This window comes from Hordeum vulgare, chromosome 7H, assembly GCF_904849725.1.
Source record: "Hordeum vulgare subsp. vulgare chromosome 7H, MorexV3_pseudomolecules_assembly, whole genome shotgun sequence".
NCBI classification, from domain to species: domain Eukaryota; kingdom Viridiplantae; phylum Streptophyta; class Magnoliopsida; order Poales; family Poaceae; genus Hordeum; species Hordeum vulgare.
This window is the reverse complement of record NC_058524.1, coordinates 254,190,580-254,212,715: the sequence shown is the minus strand read 5'-3', so window position 1 is coordinate 254,212,715 and position 22,136 is coordinate 254,190,580.

The window sequence follows — 22,136 nt, the reverse complement described above, 5'->3', positions numbered from 1 at the left end:
CTATAGAAAAAAATCAAACAACAAACCAACCTGTGGTTGAATGGTTAGAAACACCATAATATCCTTAACCCATTAAGATTCAAGTCGTGGTGCTTGCTTTATTTCTGAATTTATTTCAAAATTTCCGACCATATGTTTTCTTTATGTTAATGAAAAAATCAAACAGGACCGACATGGTCGTGTGGCCATCAAATCGCTATGTACTCCTGTGTTATGTGCGTCCGTGTGTTTCTAGACAAAATTATCATGTTGGTCCATACGTACTATTGTACACGCATCAGTCCGACAGCTCTACATGTGTCCGCTAGATTCATACGTGTGCCTTCGAAATCCATCCACCTCCACCTGCCTATATGCTAGCTTCTGAAGCTAGCTTTGCACGTACATGGCGGAATCCAACCACCTACCTGTCTGCTTGCTTCTGAAGCTAGTTTTGCGCGGGTGAATTAATTTAGTGTTCTAAAAATAATTTAGGAAAGCTGCTACCAAATTCAAGGATTTAATTAGAAACATGTTTCATCTAATAATTGCTTAAAACAATTTGGGCGGGAGGATGATTCGCTAATCTGTGCAATGACAACAACCGACCAGAGGCAACCTTGCCGCAGAGTGGAAGAATCTTGACCAACAATGATGCGCACAGTTCGTGTGCACCGACCTGATCTCCATAAAGCATCCAAAATTTATACAGTACATGAGAAAATTCAGGATCCAATCTGTTAGAATATATAACCGTATTATATTTGTATAGATATACGATTGTATATGTGTAGTCCTTTCGTCCTTCATCCACCGGCCGTCCTCATGCCTTCCTCGTCGTCGATCCAACACTCTGACACCGTCGGCTTGGACGTCGTGGGTGGCCGTCATGGAGTCCTTAGCTCGTTCCTCCATTATCCCTAGGAAAAAGAATACTAGTAGTTCGTGTCATGCTTGTCAAGTAGGTCGTCATGTTCGTCTTCCTTCTGCTGCCACCAATCGTGTAACCACTACTCCGTTTCAAATTATTCACTGTGAGTTGTGGACATCTCCTGTTGAGAGCATTTCTGGATTTAAGTATTATCTCATTTGTCTCAATGATTTTACTCAGTATGCCTAGGTTTATCCTCTTCGATTTAAGTTAGAAGCTTTGTCACACTTGTCGTCCCTTCATGCTTTAGCACTCATCCAGTTTTGTGCACGCTTGCACGCTATTCAGTGTGATAATGGTCGCGAGTTCGATAATTCCCTCCTCCATTCGTTTGCCCAGCACCATGGAATTGCACTCCACTTTTCATGTCCATATACTTCGCAACAAAATTATAAAGCTCAACGTATTATTCGTACCCATAATGATATTACTCGCACACTTCACATCCAGACTAGCATGGTGCCCCGCTTTTGGGTTGAGGCTCTTCACACCACCGTTATGTTGCATAATCAGCTACCTTCTAAGGCAATCTCAAATCATGTTCCCTTTCGTGCTCTACTTGGCGAAGATCCTGCGTATGCTGGTCTTAGGGTTTTCGGGTGTATATGCTACCCCAACACCACTGCCGCTGTGCCGCACAAGCTTGCACCTCGCTTCGTGCCATGTGTGTTCCTCAGGTATCTGCTACTTCTTGAGCTTGAGTTGGTTTTTCCTTGAAGAGGAAAGGGTGATGCAGTAAAGTAGATAAGTATTCCCTCAGTTTTTTGAGAACCAAGCTATCAATCCAGTATGAAGAGAAAGCAAGGTCCCAATCTTTGCACCTACACAAACAATCAAACACTTGCACCCAACGCTAAAATGGGGTTGTCAATCCCTTCACGGTTATTTGCAAGGATGAGATCTGGTAGAGATCGATATAGAAGATTGCTAGAACGAAAAGTAAAAGAAAAATAAATAATGGCAGAAATATATTTTTGGTATTTTTGGTTTATAGATATGAAAGTATAATATGGAAAATAGACCCGGGGCCATATGTTTCACTAGAGGCTTCTCTTATGAAGGAAAATAATACGGTGGCTAAACAAATTACTATCGAGCAATTGATAGAAAAACGAATAATTATAAAGATATCCAAAGCAATTATTATGCATATAGGCATCATGTCCATGTCAAGTAGACCGAAATGATTCTGCATCTACTACTATTACTCCACACATCGACCGACTCCTGCCTGCATCTAGAGTATTAAGTTCATGAAGAACGGAGTAACGCATTAGGTAAGATGACATGGTGTAGAGGGATAAACTCAAGCAATATGATGATAACCCCATCTTTTTGTCCTTGATGGCAATAACGCAATACGTGCCTCACTACCCGTACATTGTCACTCGGAGAGGACACTGCAAGATTGAACCAAAAACAGAGCACTTCTCCCATTGCAAGAATTACCAATCTAGTTGGCCAAACCAAAATAATAACTCAAAGAAACTTGCTAAGATATGAAATCATGCATATAAGAATTTAGAGAAGATTCATGTAATATTCATAGATAATCTGAACATAAACCCACAATTCATCGGAGGTCGACAAACACACCGCAAAAGAGTATTACGTCGGATAGATCTTCATGAAGATCATGAAGAACATGGTATTGAAGAACAAAGAGAGAGAAGAAGCCATCTAGCTACTAGCTATGGACCCATAGGTCTATGGTGAACTACTCATGCCTCATCAGAGGGGCAATGGCACTACTAGGAAAAGGGCTATAGATGATATAGAAACTAATGGCGTACCAGACAAGTAGTGCGCCACTACTATATAGTAGTGGCGCACCATGTGCAGGTGTGTCATTAGTGTGATGGACACTAATGGCGCACCACACACTCGGTGCGCCACTACTATATGTTTTTTTTGCAAAACTACTAATGGCGCACCACCAGCTGGTGCACCATTAGTAACGAGGGTTACTAATGGCGCATCTGTAGGTGGTGCGCCACTACTATAATTTTTTTTGTAAAACTACTAATGACGCACCACCACCTGGTGCGCCATTAGTAACCAGGGTTACTAATGGCGCATCTGTAGGTCGTGCGCCACTACTATATTTTTTTTTGCAAAACTACTAGTGACGCACCACAGACGGTGCGCCATTAGTAACCAGGGTTACTAATGGCGCATATGTAGGTGGTGCGCCATTAGTAACCTGGGACCAGCTAGATATTTTGGACAGCCACCTACCACATTCACTTTCCCCACTTTCATTCTCTCCACCTCCTCCTCCAAGCTTGTCTCGGGTGCCTCCTCGTCCTCACCTCATTTGCATCATAGATTCACCCAAATTAAGTGGTTAAATTACCTTTTTTGATAGGTAAGTAAGGGGAAAGCTTTTATGTTGTAGATCTACTTTTTTCTCCCTCCAACAACGTGCACATGCACTTTTTATGGCCTAGCTAGATCTACGTATGTTTGTGGTGTTGCATATATGTTTGTGTTTGCAGGTACCGGTATTTGAAATGCGATAGTTGCCAATATTTTGCCGGAATGTTGATTCATTTCCGTTTCGGCGAGAATTTGGCACTATGCATTCTTTTTTGTCCTATTTTTAGGCAAAGTCATGCCAATTTTTTTTTGGTTCTAAAATATCGTTTTGCTCTACCCTGCAGGCGACCATGGTCCGCACGATGACCGAAGGCATCATGAATATGTTTTTAAGCTCCGCGAAGGCCGAGATGCTTCAAAAGAACGAGACGGAGATAAGATGTACGTGTCGAAGATGCAAGCTGAAGAGCCTTATGGACCCGGATTCCTTAAAGGTGCGGGACCACCTGCTCTTGCATGGTTTCATGGATGGCTATCGGTGGCAAGGTGATGAAGATGATTATGAAGTCGTCCATGGGGGCTGGGAAAGAAACGAGGAAGGGCATGAGCAAGACAACCGCGGCGAGAGCGGGCGAGAAGACGAAGAATCTCCAGGACACAGTCATCAAGTAGAAGATGCCGGACATGATGATGAGGAAGATGCCGGAGCAAACGAAGGGCATGATCATGAAGATGAAGATGCCAGAGCAGACGATGATGGACCATCGATGGCCTGGGTGCAGGACCCTCATATTCAAGAGCTGCTTCTCAAGCAGACGGATAACGCAAGAGCTGCCGCCCGAGAGAAAGCCAAGCTGGATCAACTAGAGATAGACGCGGTTACTCCATTGTATGAAGGATGCAGGCCCGAGGATACCCGCCTGAAAGTAACGCTCATGGCTCTGGAGATGAAGGTAAAACACAAAATGACCGACGCATGCTTCGACGAGAACATGTCATTCTGGCACGAACGTCTTCCCAAGGGGAACAAGTGCCCAACCAGTTTCGAGGAGGCGAAGAAAATCGTGTGTCCTCTGGATTTACCGCACGTGAAATACCATGTGTGCATGAACAATTGCATCATTTATCGGGACGAGCACGCGGAGTCTACCATTTGTCCGGTGTGCGGCGTCAGTCGATATAGAGCACATGGGTAAATATGGCCCTGGGAGGCATACTAATGGCACACCATGAGCTATACTAATGGAGCACTTCCTGGTGCGCCATTAGTATACCACATACTAATGGAGCACCATGAGCTATACTAATGGCGCACTTCTTGGTGCGCCATTAGTATACCACATACTAATGACGCACCATGAGCTATACTAATGGCGCACTGCCTGGTGCGTGATTAGTATACGAGATACCGCCATTAGTAAAAAATTCTAATGGCGTGATGCTAGTGGCGCACTACATTAGTAGCCAAAATAGGTGCGCCACTAACATGCCTTTTCCTAGTAGTGTGGAGTTGATGTAGATGCCCTCCGTGATCGATTCCCCCTCCAGCAGATTACCGGAAAAGGTTCCTAGATTGGATCTCACGGGAATAGAGCCTCCCGGCGGTGGAAAAGTATTTTTTGTCGCTCTTTTGGTATTGGGGGAATATTTGGGAATATACAGAAGGAGGATTAGGGTTAGGAGGACTACAGGGGGCCACAAGCCAGGGGGCGCGCACACCCCCTAGGGCGCACCCTGCATGCTTGTGGTCTCCCGGCAGGTCTCCGGCCCGCCTCTCCAAGTCTGGCAGGTTTCTTCTAGTCCAAGAAAAATCATTCCGGAGATTTTATTCCGTTTGGACTCCGTTTAATATTCCTTATCTGCAATACTCAAAAACAAGGAAAAAACAGAAACTGGCATTAGGCTCTAGATTAATAGGTTGGGCCCAAAAATAATATAAAATAACATAATAATGCATATAAAACGTACAAAATAGATAATATAATAGCATATCACCATAAAAAATTATAGATATGTGGAGACGTATCAAGCATCCCGAAGCTTACTTCCTGCTCGACCTGGAGTAGGTAAATGATAAAATAGATTTTTTGATGTGGAATGCTACCTAACATATTATTCATGTAATATTCTTTATGGTGGCATGAATATTAAGATCGATAAAATTCAAATCAAAAGATTAATATTGACACAAAAACAATAATACTTCAAGTATACTAACAAGGCAATTGCGTCCTTTCGAAATAACATTGCCTTAGAAAGTTATCCCTACGAAATCATATGGTCTGGCTATGCTCCATCTTCCCCACACAAAGTATCTAAATCATGCACAACCCCTATGAAATTCAAGCAATTGTTTCACACTTTTTATGTTCTCAAACCTTTTCAACTCTCACGCAATACATGAGCGTGAGACATGGATATAACACTATACGTGGAATAGAATATGGTGGAGGTTGCAAGGAAAAAAGGAGAAGACAGTCTCACATCAACAAGGCATATCAACGGGCTATGGATATGCCATGAGTAGATATCAATGTGAGTGAGTAGGGATTGCCATGCAACAAATGCACTAGAGTTATAAGTGTATGAAAGCTCAAAAAGAAAACTAAGTGGTTCTGCATAAGATGAAAAATTCGACTAGTTATATGAAAGTGACAAAATAGGAGACTCTCTATGAAGAACATGGTGCTACTTTGAAGCACAAGTGTGGAAAAAGATAGTAGCATTGTCCCTACTCTTTTTCTCTCCATTTTTTTATCTTTTTTTGGTGGGCATCTTTGGCCTCTTTTATTTTTTGTAAAGTCCGGAGACTCATCCCAACTTGTGAGCAAATCATAGCTTCCATCATCCTTTTCTCACATGGGACAATGCTCTAATAATGTAAATCATCACACTTTTATTTACTTACAAATGAAAGATTACAACTCGATATCTAGAACAAAATATGACTCTATAAGCAATATGGAAGTGATGGTGCGTGTTATAAAAAATGGAACGATGATGTTGCATGGCAATATATCTCAGAATGGCTATGAAAATGGTGGCTGTTTTGTGGAAAGTATATGGTGGCTGTTTTGAGAAAGGTGGGTTTAATGTACCAGCGAAAGTTGCGCGGTACTAGAGAGGATAGCAAAGGTGGAAGGGTGAGAGTGCGTATAATCCATGAACTCATAATTAGTCATAAAGAACACACATACTTATTGCAAAAGCCTATTAATTATCAAAGCAAAGTATTAGACGCATGCTCCTTGGGGAAGGGTTGGTAGGAGTTAACCATCGCGCGAGCCCGACCTCCACACAAAGGTTTACAATCATTAAACAAATCATGCTCCGACTTCATCACATAACGATTCACCATACATGCATGCTACGAGAATCACAAACTTTAATACAAGTATTCCTTCCAATTCACAATTACTTACTAGCATGACTCTCATATTACCATCTTCATATCTCAAAACTATATGCAAGCAATCATAATTCTCATCATATTTAATGCAATTAATATGATTTTTTTATTATATCCCTCTTGGATGCCCATTATATTAGGACTAAATTCATAACCTAAATCAATTACTAAGTTGTTTAAAGACTCTCAAAATAATATAAGTGAGGCATGAGAGTTTAATAATTTCTATAAAATAAAACACCAAGGTGCTCTAAAAGTTATAAGTTAAGCACTAGAGGAACATTCACTAGCTCAAAAGGTATAAGTGAAGCTTATATGGTGAATAAAAATATAGCCTCAAGTAAATTTACCGATGGATTGAATACCAAAGAGGGGATGTCTTCCGGGGCATTCCCAAGCTTAGGCTCTTTGGTATCCTTGAATATGGATTGGGGTTCCTTGGGAATCCCCAAGCTTAGGCTCTTGCCACTACTTATTCCACAGTCCATCAAATCTTTACCCAAAACTTGAAAACTTCACAACACGAAACTCAATAGAAAACTCACGAGAACCGTTAGAATAAGAAAACTAAATCGCCACTTTAGGTACTATTGTCAACTCATACTTTATTTATATTGGTGCAATATTTATTGTATTACAAGTTCTCCATGGTTCATACCCCCGATACAACCCATATATTCATCAAAATAAGCAAACAACACAAAGAAAACAAAATCTGTCAAAAACATAATAGTCTGTAGCAATATGTAAACTTAGAATATTTATGTAACTCCAAAAATTCTGAAAACTTAGGACAATCAGGGAAATTTTATATGAAACTTGTGTAAAATTTCACACCAAAAGCACGTTCCAGTGAATTTACGAAATTCCTGAACTAAGAGAGCAAGTTTTTGTTTGCAGTAAAATCAACTTGCAAACATCGTAGACCATCCCAAAAATCTTAATTGGCTCAAACACTAATTAAAACAAGAAAACACAATTATTACAGAGGTAATAATGTGTGCAGAACTCAAAAACAGAAGCAAAAAATAAAAGCATAAAAATAAAATTGGGTTGCCTCCCAACAAGCGCTATTGTTTAAGGCCCCTAGTTAGGCATAATGCAATAGATCTAGGTATTGTCATCTTTGGAATTGACAATTTTTGTGAGGGCCTTCTCAAATCCGGGGGGCTCTTTCCTCTTCCCCGGGTTTGTAGGGGATGAAACCATCTTATTGTCCAAAATATCCAAATTCTTATTGCATAGGGTAATCAAAGTATTCAAACGGTTGAGGTTTCCACTAATATGTTTAAGGGGTTCGTAATATTGTTATAACTCGACTAAGTGCTTATGTAAGTCACTCAATTTGTCAAGAATTTGAAATCCCTCTTCTGAGTAATTAAACCCCCTTTTTTTGTGGAGGAACTCCCAAAATCCCCTCCAAAACTTCATAAGCAGCGTTTGTATTTCATTCAATAAAATTCCCTTTTGAGGCAAAATCTAAGAGTTCTCTATGATGTAAAGCCAATCCAATGTAAAAATTTCTGAGAAAAGCCTTTGCATCTCCTTTTAGGTTGGAGATACAATAAGATTCCATTACCCTATACCAGGCATCTTTCAAAATTTCTCTATTGTTTTTGTTTGATAAAACTTCAAAATCTGGTGACAAAGGGGAAGTGGTAATGCTAGTCATAGAAAAAGTAAGTCATCCCGAAGGAGAGAGGCAAACAAAAGAAGGGCAAATATAAAGGCAAATCTTTTTGGTATTTTTTGAAAATTGTTTTAGAAGTGGGGGAGAGGAAACCGAGTGGCAAATGGCAAATAAAGTAAATGCAAGAGATGAGTTTGTGATGGGTACTTGGTAGGCCTGATCTTGTTATGTATCCTCCCCGGCAACGGCGCCAGAAAACCTTCTTGCTACTTCTTGAGATTGCGTTAGTTTTCCCTTGAAGAGGAAAGGGTGATGCAGCAAAGTAGGTAAGTTTTTCCCTTAGTTTGTTGAGAACCAAGGTATCAATCCAGTAGGAGGAACAAGCAAGGCCCCAATCTTCGCACCTACACAAACAATCAAACACTTGCACCCAACGCTAAAAAGGGGTTGTCAATCCCTTCACGGTTATTTGCAAGGATGAGATCTGATAGAGATAGATATAAAAGATTGCTAGAACGAAAAGTAAAACAAAAGTAAATAAATGGAAGCAATATATTTTTGGTATTTTTGGTTTATAGATCTGAAAGTATAGTATGGAAAATAGACCCGAGGGCCATAGGTTTCACTAGAGGCTTCTCTCATGAAGGAAAATAACACGGTGGGTAAACAAATTACCGTCGATCAATTGATAGAAAAGTGAATAATTATGAAGATATCCAAGGCAATGATTATGCATATAGGCTTCACGTCTGTGTCAAGTACACTGAAACGATTCTACATCACTACTATTACTCCACACATCGACCGACTCCTTCCCTTATCTAGAGTATTAAGTTCATGAAGAACAGAGTAACGCAATAGGTAAGATGACATGATGTAGAGGGATAAACTCAAGCAATATGATGAAAACCCCATCTTTTTATCCTTGATGGCAACAATGCAATACATGCCTCGCTACCCCTAATTTGTCACTGGGTGAGGACACCGCAATATTGAACCCAAAATTAAGCACTTCTCCCATTGCAAGAATTACCAATCTAGTTGGCCAAACCAAACTAGTAACTCGAAGAAACTTGCTAAGATATGAAATCGTGCATATAAGAATTGAGAGAAGATATAAATAAAATTCATACATAATATGACCATAAACCCACAATTCATCGGATCTCGACAAACATACCGCAAAAGAGTATTACATCGGATAGATCTTCATGAAGATGATGAAGAACATGGTACTGAAGAACAAAGAGAGAGAAGAAGCCATCTAGCTACTAGCTATGGACCCATAGGTCTGTGGTGAACTACTCACGCATCATCGGAGGGGGCAATGGAGTTGATGTGTATGCCCTCCGTGATCGATTCCCTCTCTGGCAGATTACCAGAAATGGCTCCCAGATTGGATATCACGGGAACATAGGCTCCCGATAGCGGAAAAGTATTTTTTGTTGCTATTTTGGTATTGGGGAATATTTGGGAATTTATAGAAGGAGGATTAGGATTAGGAGGCCTGCAGGGGGGCACAAGCCAGGGGGCACCCCCTGGGCGCGCCTTGTAGGCTTGTCGTCTCCCGGCACATCTCCTGCCCCCTCTCCAAGTGTGGCAGGTTTCTTCCGGTCCAAGAAAAATCATTCCGGAGATTTTATTCCGTTTGGAATCCGTTTAATATTCCTTATCTGCAATACTCAAAAACAAGGAAAAACATAAACTAGCACTAGGCTCTAGATTAATAGGCTAGTCCAAAAAATAATATAGAATAGCATATTTAATGCATATAAAAGATCCAAAATAGATAATATAATAGCATGGAACAATCAAAAATTATAGATACGTTGGAGACGTATTAGTATCCATCCCAGCATCATGGTTATCGCTGCCTTGATCGCTCCACCCAAAAGATCATCATCTCCTGCTATGCAGTGTTCGATGAGTCCACCTTTCCCTTTGCTACCTCTTCCTCTTCGTCTTTTCCTACTCTTTCCCTACACACTTATGATTTCTTGCAAGATACTCAGCAGTCGATGTCGCCGACACTGTTCACCGTGCCAGCCCTGGTGCCATCAGCTGCGGGTTCCACCGCGGTGCCAGCGACACCGCCCAGGCCGCCGCCCGTTGCCTCGCCACGTTTGTTGTCGCCACCTACCGCGAGACCGCCACCGCCTCATGCAACCGTTCCTCCTGATGTTGCGCGCCCTGACGGGGGCCTTGGTGCAGCTCCTGTGGTTCACCCTGACGGGGGCCCTGATGCTGCAGTTCCTGTTGCTCGCGCCGCCGGGGGCCGTCCTACCGCAGCTCCTGCTACGACTTCACCTTCGGCGACATCGCCCAAGTGACTGCTCGGGCCCTGTCGGGGGCCTTTCTTTAGCTACCGCTGCACCTTCTGCATCCACCCTAGCAGATGTTGCCGTGGTCCCGTCGTTGACTCGTTAGCGGAACCCACCACCACCACCATCTCACACCATGAAAACTCATGCTAAACGGGGAATAGTGAAGCCTAAGGCAATTTTTGCTCTTCATGTTGAAGGTTTATCTCCAATACCGAAGACCTATCGTGGTCCTCTCAAGGATCTGAACTGGCATTCCACCATGGTTGAGGAGTATGGTGCCCTTCTCTCCCACAACACTTGGGACCTCGTTGATCCACCTCACAATGCTAACATTGTTACTGGTAAGTGGATTTGCCATCACAAGATGAAGTATGATGGTTCTTTGGAACGATACAAAGCTCGTTGGGTGCTCCGTGTCTTTACTTAGTGTGAAGGTATACTCCCCGGTCTACTTCTGGCTATTATGTCTTCCTCAGTGCTAACTTGGGGTCCTGGTCTGCTAAGCGGCAACACACGGTCTCTCGCTCCAGTGCCGAGGCTGAATACAGGGCGGTTGCAAATGTGGTGGCTGAAACATGTTGGTTACGGCAACTTCTTCAGGAACTTCATCAACCAGTGACTGGTGCCACTGTGGTTTTTTTGTGACAACGTAAGTTCAGTTTACATGACACAGGATCCTGGTCATCATCAGCACACCAAGCATGTGGAGATCGATCTACACTTCGTATGAGACCGTGTCACGACAGGCGAGGTCCCGGTTGTCCATGTTCCGAGTTCTTCCCAGTTTGTGGACATTTTCACAAAAGGATTGCCATCACCTCTCTTCTTGGATTTTCGGGATAGTCTTAACATTTGTCGACACCTGTTTTCGACTGAGGGAGGGTGTTAGAATATATAACTGTATTATATTTGTATAGATATACGGTTGTATATATGAAGTCCTTGTATAGGTGTTCCAATATTGTATGGAAAGGACTCTGCCTTGTAACCTCTATATAATGATCAATACAAGGCACCACAACGTGTGGTTTCCCCTATCTTACACAATCCATAGAGATACCAAAAATTAAATCCAAATCCAATGGAAAACCATGATTGATTCCATTGTAAACCTGCAAGAAAACAAATTCAGAATAAATAGTGTGAAGAAGTATGGATCTAATACATTAGGAAACTCCTTGAGGACACGAAACCCATCCTACGATTTTGTTCTCCTGTGAGGGCAAGGGAGAAAATGACGAGGGAGAGATCATGGATGGATTTGAGAGAATCATAATGAAGAAGAAGAGTAGATCGTGGGGGCCACAACGCTGCCTCTGTTTATGGCGACCTGTATGCCTCTACTACGGTCCCCACCTCACTGCCCAGCCACTGCGCGGAGGAAGACCATGGCAGGCATGGAGACTGCCATAGGAGAAGGGGCTTCGCCTTGAGGCACTCCAACGACCGGATCAAGAACAAGTTAGGTGTCATGCCCATTGCAAAGATGGCAGAGAATCTTCTGTGCTGGGCGCACGGGGATCATCAACGATGGTGATCAGCTCACTGAAGAGGCCATTGGAATGTTTGCAGCTCTGTCCCATTGGAGGCTGCCTACCATTGGCGTCGACGCCCTTCGTGCCCTCTTTCGTCTCGACTGTGACCTTTCCACTGCAGTGGAGGAAGCCCTGGTGGTGCATGGTGGTGCTGGAGCAATGGAGCTCTCGGTGAAGGAGAATGCCCAACTGAATGCTGGCGTTGTGGCTGCGGTCTAATGCAGGCCACTAGCTAGTTCCAAGGGTCTTAATTGGTGGTTATGTTAGGTTCTATTTTCATGCTCTGGTTTAGTGGGTGTGCCAACCCAGCTAGCCGTGAAATGCAATTGTCTAAATTAGTTGTTAAGTTGCTAGCCACTTTGAGTGTGCTTCCAAGTTCAAAGCATGTATCTAGAACTATTTCCCTTCCATCAATGAAATTTCCTTCCAAAGCAACCACCTCCGGTTCAACCAAAGCAATTTACATGAGGGTGTGTTACCGGATGCGTGTCTTCAGCTTGCTTACATCAGGATCATATCAAATAGGGAAGGGGCTCACTTGTTCCCAAAGGTGACACAAGACTTCAACATTTTGCGCTAGAATGTGCGCGGCCTAAATAGTCCAGACAGGAATACTACCGTTCATGAGACTATACCGGCGGCGCATTGTTAGATTCTATGCTTACATGAATCAAAACTATCGGACATGGACCAATTCACGACCTCCTTCCTAGGTGGATATAGGCTACAACGAATTTCTGAATGACCCGCAGACGACACCTGCAGAGGCATCCTTCTACTATTGGACGAAGACAAGTTCCAATGCTCTAACATTTAGATGGGTGAATTTTTTTTATTGGCAGAAGTCCTGATTTTATCGTCAAATGAGAGTTCCAAGATTACGATAGTATACGATCCGACAACTTCGAACACAAAAGAATACTTTTACACCGAGCTCCTAGTGCGTAAACCACCACCTGGTGATCGTTGGATTGTGTGGGGACTTTAACCAAATATACAAAGATCGTGACAAAAAAAATCAATTTTCAACAGAAGATGTATCAATAAATTCCTGGAGGCTCTCTCGAGTGGGGACCTGAATGAGATTTATCTTCAAAATTAGTGTTTCACCTGGAGCAATGAGCGATAAAACCCCACACTAAGCAAACTAGATTCCTTTTTTGCAACTCAGAGTGGGACACCTCCTTTCAATGTCATATATTGCACGCGCTCTCATCATCGCTCTCTGACCACTGGCCGCTACTCCTTTCTCAATCCCATAGACCAAAACCACTAAGAAATTTTCGGTTAGAAAAACTTTTGGATTTCGATGCCCGGATTTAATAAGGTAGTACACGACGCTTGGGCAACACAAACTGGACATGTCGATCCCTACCACATTCTGTTTCACAAATTACACCAAACTGCCTACATGCTTAAATGTTGGAGCAACCAATTATTCTCCTACGCACAAATTCAACTCCACATGGCCCTGCATGTCATTCTCCATCTCGACATGGCCCAAGATTCTCGAGTTCTTTCTCAACAAGAATCAAATTTGCGGGCCAAACTAAAGAGGAGGGTCATTAGTCTAGCCGCATTGGAAAGAGCCAGGAAAAAACAATCCGCAAGGGTCAAGGATTTGAAGGAAGGGAGCCCTAATACCAAGTACTTTCATCTTACGGTCAATGCGAGACGGAGGAAGAACTACATCCATAGGCTCAAAGTGGGTCCAGGTTGGGTAACCTCCAACGAGGGAAAAGCAAATATTGCACAAGAACACTTCTTCATTATTCCTCAAATAGGGCCACCTCCGTCTCGAGACCTTAATTGGGAGGCTCTTCAATTCAATAATTATGATCTATCTAGTCTTGGCGACAACTTCACGGAGGATGAGGTCCTGAGCGCCAACTCGCAAATGCACGGTGACAAGGCACCGGGTCCAGATGGTTTTAGAGGGGCTTTCTTTAAATCTTGTTGGACAATCATTAAGGAGGATATGATGAATGCGGTGAACTCGTGATACGTCTCCAACGTATCTATAATTTTTTATGGTTCCATGCTATTATCTTATCAACTTTGGATGTTTTGTATGCATTTTATATCTTTTTTGGGACTAACCTATTAACTCAGTGCCAAGTGCCAGTTTCTGTTTTTTCCGTGTTTTTGACATTTTTTAGAGGAGAATATCAAACAGATTCCAAATGGAATAAAACTTTCGCGATGATTTTTTTGGACCAAAAGAGTGTTGGAATTATGCCTAGAGGCAATAATAAATGAAGTTATTATTATAATTCCTGTATCAAGATAATCATTTATTATCCATGCTATAATTGTATTGAATGAAGACTCATTTACATGTGTGGATACATAGACAAAACACTGTCCCTAGCAAGCCTCTAGTTGGCTAGCCAGTTGATCAAAGATAGTCAGTGTCTTCTGATTATGAACAAGGTGTTGTTGCTTGATAACTGGATAACATCATTAGGAGAATCACGTGATGGACTAGACCCAAACTAATAGAGGTAGCATGTTGATCGTGTCATTTTGTTGCTATTGTTTTCTGCGTGTCAAGTATTTGTTCCTATGACCATGAGATCATATAACTCACTAACACCGGAGGAATACTTTGTGTGTATCAAACATCGCAACGTAACTGGGTGACTATAAAGATGCTCTACAGGTATCTCCGAAGGTGTTCGTTGAGTTAGTATGGATCAAGACTGGGATTTGTCACTCCGTGTGACGGAGAGGTATCTCTGGGCCCACTCGGTAATACAACATCACACATAAGCCTTGCAAGCAATGTGACTTAGTGTAAGTTGCAGGATCTTGTATTACGGAACGAGTAAAGAGACTTGCCGGTAAACGAGATTGAAATAGGTATGCGGATACTGACGATCGAATCTCGGGCAAGTAACATACCAAGGATAAAGGGAATGACATACGGGATTATATGAATCCTTGGCACTTAGGTTCAACGACAAGATCTTCGTAGAATATGTAGGATCCAATATGGGCATCCAGGTCCCGCTATTGGATATTGACCGAGGATTCTCTCAGGTCATGTCTACATAGTTCTCGAACCCGCAGGGTCTGCACACTTAAGGTTCGATGTTGTTTTATGCGTATTTGAGTTATATGGTTGGTTACCGAATGTTGTTCGGAGTCCCGGATGAGATCACGGACGTCATGAGGGTTTCCGGAATGGTCCGGAAATGAAGATTGATATATAGGATGACCTCATTTCATTACCGGAAGGTTTTCGGAGTTACCGGGAATGTACCGGGAATGACGAATGGGTTCCGGAAGTTCACCGGGGGGGGGGGGGGCAACCCACCCCGGGGAAGCCCATAGGCCTTGAGGGTGGCGCACCAGCCCTTAGTGGGTTGGTGGGACAGCCCAAAAGGGCCCTATGTGCATTGGAAGGAAAATCAAAGAGAAAGAAAAAAAGGAGGAGGTGGGAAGGGAAGGAAGGACTCCCACCCACCAAACCAAGTCCAACTCGGTTTGGGGGGGGGAGACCTTCCCCCCTTGGCTCGGCTGAACCCCTTGGGGCTCCTTGAGCCCCAAGGCAAGGCCCCCCTCTCCCACCTATATATACGGAGGTTTTAGGGCTGATTTGAGACGACTTTTCCACGGCAGCCCGACCACATACCTCCACGGTTTTTCCTCTAGATCGCGTTTCTGCGGAGCTCGGGCGGAGCCCTGCTGAGACAAGATCATCACCAACCTCCGGAGCACCGTCACGCTGCCGGAGAACTCTTCTACCTCTCCGTCTCTCTTGCTGGATCAAGAAGGCCAAGATCATCGTCGAGCTGTACGTGTGCTGAACGCGGAGGTGCAGTCCGTTCGGTACTAGATCGTGGGACTGATCGCGGGATTGTTCGCGGGGCGGATCGTGGGACGTGAGGACGTTCCACTACATCAACCGCGTTCACTAACGCTTGTGCTGTACGGTCTACAAGGGTACGTAGATCACTCATCCCCTCTCGTAGATGGACATCACCATGATAGGTCTTCGTGCGCGTTGGAAATTTTTTGTATCCCATGCGATGTTCCCCAACAGTGGCATCATGAGGTAGGTTCATGCGTTGATGTCTTCTCGAGTAGAACACAAAAGTTTTTGTGGGCGGTGATGTGCGTTTTGCTGCCCTCCTTAGTCTTTTCTTGATTCCGCGGTATTGTTGGATTGAAGCGGCTTGGACCGACATTACTCGTACGCTTACGAGAGACTGGTTTCATCGCTACGAGTAACCCCGTTGCTCAAAGATGACTGGCAAGTGTCGGTTTCTCCAACTTTAGTTGAATCAGATTTGACCGAGGAGGTCCTTGGATGAGGTTAAAGAGCAACTCATATATCTCCGTTGTGCTGTTTGCATAAGTAAGATGCGATCCTACTAGATACCCGTCGTCACCACGTAAAACATGCAACAACAAAATTAGAGGACGTCTAACTTGTTTTTGCAGGGTATGTTTGTGATGTGATATGGCCAACGATGTGATGTGATATATTGGATGTATGAGATGATCATGTTGTAATAGATAATATCGACTTGCACGTCGATGGTACGGCAACCGGCAGGAGCCATAGGGTTTCTTTATACTAACATTTGTGCTTGCAGATACGTTTAGTATTTTGCTAGGATGTAGCTTTAGTAGTAATAGCATGAGTAGCACAACAACCCCGATGGCGACACATTGATGGAGATCATGGTGCGGCGCCGGTGACAAGAAGATCGTGCCGGTGCTTTGGTGATGGAGATCAAGGAGCACGTGATGATGGCCATATCATGTCACTTATGAATTGCATGTGATGTTAATCCTTTTATGCACCTTATTTTGCTTAGAACGACGGTAGCATTATGAGGTGATCTCTCACTAAAATTTCAAGACGAAATTGTGTTCTCCCCGACTGTGCACCGTTGCTACAGTTCGTCGTTTCGAGACACCACGTGATGATCGGGTGTGATAGACTCAACGTTCACATACAACGGGTGCAAAACAGTTGCGCACGCGGAACACTCGGGTTAAGCTTGACGAGCCTAGCATGTGCAGACATGGCCTCGGAACACATGAGACCGAAAGGTCGATCATGAATCATATAGATGATATGATTAGCATAGGGATTCTTACCACTGAAACTATGCTCAACTCACGTGATGATCGGACTTGAGCTAGTGTAAGTGGATCATGAACCACTCAAATGACTAGAGAGATGTACTTTTTGAGTGGGAGTTTAGCGAATAATTTGATTAAGTTAAACTCTAAATTATCTTGAACATAGTCTAAGTCCACTTTGAATATATTTGTGTTGTAGATCATGGGTCACGCGACAGTCACCCTGAATTTTTAATACGTTCCTAGAGAAAGCTAAGTTGAAAGATGATGTAAGCAACTTTGTAGACTGGGCTCGTAATCTTAAGCTAATCTTACAAGCTGAGAAGAAGGATTATGTCCTTAATGCTGCGCTAGGAGATGAACCACCCGCTACGGCTGATCAGGATGTTAAGAACACTTGGTTAGCATGTAAGGAGGACTACTCAGTAGTTCAATGTGTAGTCTTGTATGGCTTTGAACCGGGACTTCAACGTCGCTTTGAGCGTCATGGAGCATTTGAGATGTTCCAGGAGTTGAAGTTTATCTTTCAGAAGAACGCCCGAATCGAGAGGTATGAGACCTCCGATAAATTCTATGCTTGCAAGATGGAGGAAAACTCGTTTGTCAGTGAACATGTGCTCAAAATGTCTGGGTACTCAAACCGTCTAGCTGAGCTCGGGATTGAACTCCCGCAAGAGGCTATCACTGACAGAATCCTTCAATCACTGCCGCCAAGCTATAAAGGCTTTGTGTTGAACTACAACATGCAAGGGATGAACAAGTCTCCTGGCGAGTTGTTTGCAATGCTGAAAGTCGCAGAGTCTGAACTCCGTAAAGAGCATCAAGTGTTGATGGTGAATAAGACCACTAGTTTCAAGAGAAACGGCAAAGGCAAGAAGGGTAATTCAAAGAAGAGCGGCAATCCTGTTGCCAATCCGACGATGAAACCCAAAGCTGGACCTAAGCCTGAAACGGAGTGTTACTATTGCAAGGGTATGGGTCACTGGAAGCGCAATTGCCCCAAGTATCTGGCAGATAAGAAGGCGGCCAAAGAAAAATCAGGTATATTTGATATACAAGTTATTGATGTGTACTTAACCGGCTCTCGTAGTAGTGCCTGGGTATTCGATACCGGTTCTGTTGCTCATATTTGCAACTCGAAACAGGAACTGCGGAATAGACGAAGGCTGGCGAAAGATGAAGTGACGATGCACGTAGGAAATGGTTCCAAGGTTGATGCAATCGTCGTCGGCACAGTTTCACTTCAGTTACCATCAGGATTAGTTATGAACTTAAATCATTGTTATTTAGTGCCTGCGTTGAGCATGAACATTATATCTGGATCTTGTTTATTGCGAGACGGTTACTCTTTTAAGTCAGAGAATAATGGTTGTTCTATTTCTATGAGTAACATCTTTTATGGTCATGCACCCAATGTGAGAGGATTGTTCATATTGAATCTTGATAGCGATACACACATACATAACATTGAGACCAAAAGAGTTAGAGTTAACAATGATAGCGCCATATTTTTGTGGCACTGCCGCTTAGGTCATATTGGTGTAAAGTGCATGATGAAACTCCATGCTGATGGACTTTTGGAGTCACTTGACTTTGATTCACTTGACACGTGCGAACCATGCCTCATGGGCAAGATGACTAAGACTCCGTTCTCCGGAACAATGGAGCGTGCAAGTGACTAGTTGGAAATCATACATACCGATGTGTGTGGTCTGATGAGCGTGGAGGCACGCGGCGGATATCGTTATTTTCTCACCTTCACTGACGATTTGAGTAGATATGGTTATGTCTACTTGATGAAGCACAAGTCTGAAACATTTGAAAAGTTCAAGCAATTTCAGAGTGAAGTTGAAAATAATCGTAACAAGAAGATCAAGTTCCTACGGTCTGATCGTGGGGGTGAATATCTGAGTTTCGAGTTTGGTGCTCACTTAAGACAATGTGGAATTGTTTCACAGTTAACACCGCCTGGAACACCACAGCATAATGGTGTGTCCGAACGTCGTAATCGTACTTTATTAGAGATGGTGCGATCTATGATGTCTCTTACCGATTTGCCGTTATCGTTTTGGGGTTATGCATTAGCAACAACTGCATTCACTTTAAATAGGGCACCATCAAAATCCGTTGAGACGACACCATACGAACTGTGGTATGGCAAAAGTCCAAAGTTGTCGTTTCTTAAAGTTTGGGGATGTGATGCTTATGTCAAAAAGCTTCAGCCTGAAAAACTGGAACCCAAAGCGGAAAAGTGCGTCTTCATAGGTTACCCAAAAGAGACAGTTGGGTACACCTTCTATCTCAAATCCGAGGGCAAAGTGTTTGTTGCTAAAAACGGAGCTTTTCTCGAGAAGGAGTTTCTCTCGAGAGAATTGAGTGGGAGGAAGATAGAACTTGATGAGGTTATCGAACCTCTCATCCCTCTGGATGGTGGCGCAGGGCAAGGGGAAACCTCTGTCGTTGCGACGCCGGTTGAGGAGGAAGTTAATTATGATGATCATGAAACTCCGGTTCAAGTTTCTGTCGAACCACGTAGGTCGACGAGACCACGTGCTGCTCCAGAGTGGTACGGTAATCCCGTCTTGTCAATCATGTTGTTGGACAACAATGAACCTGCAAATTATGAAGAAGCAATGGTGGGCCCAGATTCCAACAAATGGCTAGAAGCCATGAAGTCCGAGATAGGATCCATGTATGAGAACAAAGTGTGGACTTTGGAGGTACTGCCTGAGGGCCGCAAGGCTATTCAGAACAAATGGATGTTTAAGAGGAAGACGGACGCTGACGGCAATGTGACCGTTTATAAAGCTCGACTTGTGGCAAAGGGTTTTTCACAAGTTCAAGGAGTTGACTACGATGAGACATTCTCACCCGTAGCGATGCTTAAGTCTGTCAGAATCATGTTAGCATTAGCTGCATTTTTCGATTATGAAATCTGGCAGATGGATGTCAAAACGACGTTCCTTCACGGTTTCCTTAAGGAAGAATTGTATATGATGCAACCCGAAGGTTTTGTCGATCGTAAGAATGCTAACAAGGTGTGCAAGCTCCAGCGATCCATTTATGGATTGGTGCAAGCATCTCGGAGTTGGAACAAACGCTTTGATGAGGTGATCAAAGCATTTGGTTTTATACAAGTGCTTGGAGAATCTTGTATTTACAAGAAAGTGAGTGGGAGCTCTGTGGCGTTTCTACTATTATATGTGGATGACATATTGCTGATTGGAAACAACGTAGAGTTTTTGGAGAGCATAAAGGATTACTTGAATAAAAGTTTCTCTATGAAGGACCTAGGAGAAGCTGCTTACATTCTAGGCATTAAGATCTATAGGGATAGATCAAAACGCCTGATAGGACTTTCACAAAGCACATACCTTGATAAAGTTTTGAAGAGGTTCAAAATGGAACAGTCCAAGAAGGGGTTCTTGCCAGTTTTACAAGGTATGAGATTGAGTAAGACTCAATGCCCAGCAACTGATGAAGATAGAGAGCATATGCGTTCCGTCCCCTATGCTTCAGCCATAGGTTCTATCATGTATGCAATGCTGTGCACTAGACCGGATGTTAGCCTGGCCATAAGTATGGCAGGTAGGTTCCAGAGTAATCCAGGAGTGGATCACTGGACAGCGGTCAAGAATATCCTGAAGTACCTGAAAAGGACTAAGGAGATGTTTCTCGTGTATGGAGGTGACGAAGAGCTCGCCGTAAAAGGTTACGTCGATGCAAGCTTTGACACAGATCCGGACGACTCTATGTCGCAAACCGGATACGTATTTATTCTTAATGGGGGTGCGGTAAGCTGGTGCAGTTCCAAGCAAAGCGTCGTAGCAGATTCTACATGTGAAGCGGAGTACATGGCTGCCTCGGAGGCGGCTAAGGAGGGTGTCTGGATGAAGCAGTTCATGACGGATCTTGGAGTGGTGCCAAGCGCACTGAATCCAATAACCTTGTTCTGTGACAACACGGGTGCCATTGCCTTAGCAAAGGAACCACGGTTTCACAAGAAGTCCAGACACATCAAACGACGCTTCAACCTCATCCGCGACTACGTCGAAGGAGAGGACGTAAATATATGCAAAGTGCACACGGATCTGAATGTAGCAGACTCGCTGACTAAATCTCTTCCACGGCTAAAGCATGATCAACACCAGAACTGTATGGGTGTTAGATTTATTACAATGTAATTCACATGATGATGTGAGGGCTAGATTATTGACTCTAGTGCAAGTGGGAGACTGTTGGAATTATGCCCTAGAGGCAATAATAAATAAAGTTATTATTATAATTCATGTATCAAGATAATCGTTTAGTATCCATGCTATAATTGTATTGAATGAAGACTCATTTACATGTGTGGACACATAGACAAAACACTATTCCTAGAAAGCCTCTAGTTGGCTAGCCAGTTGATCAAAGATAGTCAGTGTCTTCTGATTATGAACAAGGTGTTGTTGCTTGATAACTGGATCACGTCATTAGGAGAATCACGTGATGGACTAGACCCAAACTAATAGACGTAGCATGTTGATCGTGTCATTTTGTTGCTACTGTTTTCTGCGTGTCAAGTATTTGTTCCTATGACCATGAGATCATATAACTCACTAACACCGGAGGAATACTTTGTGTGTATCAAACGTCGCAACGTAACTGGGTGACTATAAAGATGCTCTACAGGTATCTCCGAAGGTGTTCGTTGAGTTAGTATGGATCAAGACTGGGATTTGTCACTCCGTGTGACGGAGAGGTATCTCGGGGCCCACTCGGTAATACAACATCACACATAAGCCTTGCAAGCAATGTGACTTAGTGTAAGTTGCGGGATCTTGTATTACGGAATGAGTAAAGAGACTTGCCGGTAAACGAGATTGAAATAGGTATGCGGATACTGACGATCGAATCTCGGGCAAGT